The 3,516-nt window shown below is 41.5% G+C and overlaps 1 long non-coding RNA gene across 1 annotated transcript in view; it reads right to left on the reverse strand.

Annotated features, from left to right (window-relative positions):
* Positions 1-334: 334 nt before the first annotated feature.
* LOC131884277 (uncharacterized) overlaps positions 335-3,516 on the reverse strand; it is a 9,984-nt gene continuing 6,802 nt past the window's right edge. The window contains exons 2-3 of the long non-coding RNA XR_009373704.1: positions 1,252-1,367; positions 335-425 (exon numbers count right to left, since the gene is read on the reverse strand). This is a non-coding gene — a long non-coding RNA (uncharacterized LOC131884277). The remainder of the gene's footprint in view (positions 426-1,251; positions 1,368-3,516) is intronic.

Consider the following 3,516-nt stretch of genomic DNA (forward strand, 5'->3'; position numbering starts at 1 on the left):
TATCCATTGCAATATCGTTTGATGGACAGTCCCCAAGAGATATGGGAATGTTTGAGGACTCAAAATCAGGAGAACAAACCAATGGAACACCAAAATGAACGGTCATTCGAGACATCAACTGTGAGTGGCAGTCCTGTAGATAATTGATGTACAGTTTAGTCAAATGAAAATCGACTCCTGGTACATAAATGGCGACACTTAAGGGTCCCTGCCATTGTTCAGCAAATCTGACCAATGAACCCATATATTCCATGGATGTATGAGTAAAAAGTGTAACTTTGCTGTTTTGGGATAGGTCCAACCATTGAGAACCAAGTGCTATGTGCCGATGTAGTTCAATGTGTGTAGTTTGATTCAACTCTTTCGAGATCACGTGGGAGGCAATGGGAATTTCTTCTTTGGCATCAATGTTAGGGTAAGGGTTCCTGAAATTGAAGTGGAGTTGCTAATCAGAGACTATAGACTTGTATTTCTTGATCTATGGCAATGACGCAATGCTTTGTGAAAGTATCTTAAAGCGAAAATTTTAGTTTTAGCTAAATATTACGCTTTGTTTCCCCTAAGCTTCATATCCGCATTTTGTAAAAATGGATAACAAGAACCTCTGTGAATTTAAACTTGGCAGCCCTGTGTTGGAATTGTAACTGCAATCACATTTTCAAGCAATTGTTTAATAATTGATTGCATTGAGAAACAGAGCAATTGTAATTACCATTAGAATTATGTTGGGGCAATTACTTCCTTGAAATTACTATTTCTTTATTATTATTTTTGTTTGGTTTTGCACGGGCTTTCCTAACCGCTACAGGAAATGCAATCCCAGCACTATTAAGATGAAAGGTTATAATTCGTCTACTTATTATCTTTCAATGAAATGATGCAATGTTTTGGCGTTTTGAAATGCAAATGGCATTTTGCAGCATTTATGTAATTATGTATGTATTCATGATTAGATATTTCTGTAAACACTTTTGAAAAAAAATAAATAGAACAAAATCGTTTCATTGGGATTGCTTACAGGGGTAATGTCTATACGTAATAATTCATGGCTTTCTTGAATCTTTGCTCATTTGTTTCAGCTTTTGCTTCGTCTGGAAGACTGTTCCAGAGTTTGATGGCTCTTGGGAAAAAGCATTGTCTCGGTTGGTTCTTCACGTTTGGAATATTAAGGTTATCGGTCATATAAGATTATCAAGGTTTTCTCACGAAAGCCATGTTGTGATGCAGAAATTCGGCCATCTGTCCACGTACCATAGATTCGAGGACCTTTGAGGCAATTGGCAGCAGGGCTATGGGGCTGTAGTTGCTTAGTTCCTCTCGACTGCTCTTCTTGTGTAGGGGAATTATTCCCGCTTCTTTCCATCGAGCTGGAAAAAGAGCCGACGTTATCGATGTGTTTAAGATGTAGGTCAAGGGGGTAACGAAAAAACCATCACTTTTCTTCAGTATCGAGGTGTCAACATTGTCACATCCAACACTGTTGGAGTTCTTTAGGTTAAGGAGGTGCTTTCGTACATTTGCTTTGGTAACGGTTTTTAGTGAGAAGGTGGAGGTGGGAGGTCTCGTCTTCATAAAAGCTGCGAGCCTATGGAATGGATTGACTTGACAAGACTTGTCTATCTTTTTGCGAAGACACTTGACCTTCGACACAAAATGATACTTGAACACGTTGCTCATTTCCCGAGATTTGGTGGTTCGGACTCCATCCTCTGTGGTCAGGCCGAGTAAGGGTTTTTTCCCCTCCCTTTTTTATCTGGCTTAGAATTTTCCATGAGTTATGCTCTCCATTTTCGCCCAGCCTCTGCCCTGATATCTTGGCGCACAAGTGCCATGCATTTGTTTCGTAAGCGGGTGTATGTCCTCCAACAGATATCCCTGTCTGGTTCTTTGGCTAGGACGATTTCATGTCTAGCTTTGTTTTGTTCCTCCATAAGGATCTTGGTTTCATTTGTAAGACCGTGGCAATAGTTTGGAGAAATTTGAAACGTTTTGATTGGGTTACGGAAAGTTCCATTAATGGCACCATATCGTCGACATTGGTAAATATACAAATATTTTCCCAAGGCTGGCACATGAGATTGAGATAAAACTTGTCGAATTCAAAGTTCTTGAAAGAACGTTTGGTGACCGTTATTCTTTCCGTTGGTTTCGCTTGTTTTGGCGAGAGAAGTCTTGCTGATACCACTATAGGCTTGTGATCGCTGAGCCCGTGGTTTAATTTTGTGGCAGTTCCACCTTTTAGCGTTCTCGATACGAACGCGAGGCCAATTGAAGACTGAGTTGTTAAGAGCCCATCTTTGGTTTGGCGCCGGTAAATAAAAGTATTTCCAATAAAGAGATTCTTCAGATCACAAAGACCCGTGACGGTCTCTAGATCATCAACGATTGATTTCAAGGGATACGACGGATTTTTGAACTGATTGGCATCCAGATTGAAGTCTCCCACTATAATAATCTGCTTTCCTGACTGAGAGGCAAGCGACAATTGGCCCAGACAACTGGATAGTCCCGCCTCTGAGAACTCATGTCGCCTCCGCTTTCTCTATCTCTCCATTCTCGGTAGACTCCATAAATTAAGATTTATTTTTTCATTTTGCTAAAGTTCGACCCAAATCGAGGAGAAACCTGCGTTCATTAGGTCACGTCGGACGACAATATTGGAGTCCAATGCTGGCGTCACCAAAAGGATTATTCTCATCTTTAAATGGTACTGATCGATGCCTGGCAGATGCATTGTGTATTTTGCGAATGATGTGGTAGAGAATGAAGTGATGTCTGTTTCACTCTAGAGCTAGTATATGTCTCAAAACCTTCCTCGATCATTGCCGCTCTTTGTTCCATCGAGCACCTCCCCCGGAATTCCCTCTCCAGCTTAACTCCAATAATGAGAATCGTGACCTCATAGACCCTGTCACCAAAAAAGAAGTCGATCTTTCCCTAGATGGGCAGAAAAGTAAGGCAGTGGGGATGCGAGGATACTCTCCTTGGCACTTAAAGTCCTTGGGTGGATTGATCTCGAGAAGCCTGTGTCGCATCTACTCAACTTGCCCAACCTCCTCAATGTTTCTCTCTGTGTGGCTAAACACGACTCTGTTGTTTCTTTTCAAAAAAGGCACTCGATCCGACCCCAACAACTATCGCTCGATTGCAGTTTAAGACCCTTTGCTCAAAGCTTTCTCGTCCATTCTAAATGCTAGATTGACAAGATTTCTGGAGAGCAAAGCCCTACTTCCTCATGTACGTATAGTTCGGCTTTGTAAAGGGAAAAGGGACTATAGGCGCAATAGCATTACTACGCGAGGTGACTTCGCAAAGACTGGAAACAAAGCAACGAACCTACGTGGCCTTCGTGGATTTTAGCAAAGCCTTCGATCTCGTTAATAGGACCAAACTCGTTCAAAAACTTCATCACTTGGGTGTTCCTGTTTGATTTTCTAAACTCGTCTTTAACATACTACAAAGTACAAAACTACATATTTGCTCGGGAGGTAGGCTTTCATCGGCCTTCTTCTCCAA

Source organism: Tigriopus californicus, chromosome 7 (assembly GCF_007210705.1).
Source record: "Tigriopus californicus strain San Diego chromosome 7, Tcal_SD_v2.1, whole genome shotgun sequence".
Lineage (NCBI taxonomy): Eukaryota > Metazoa > Arthropoda > Copepoda > Harpacticoida > Harpacticidae > Tigriopus > Tigriopus californicus.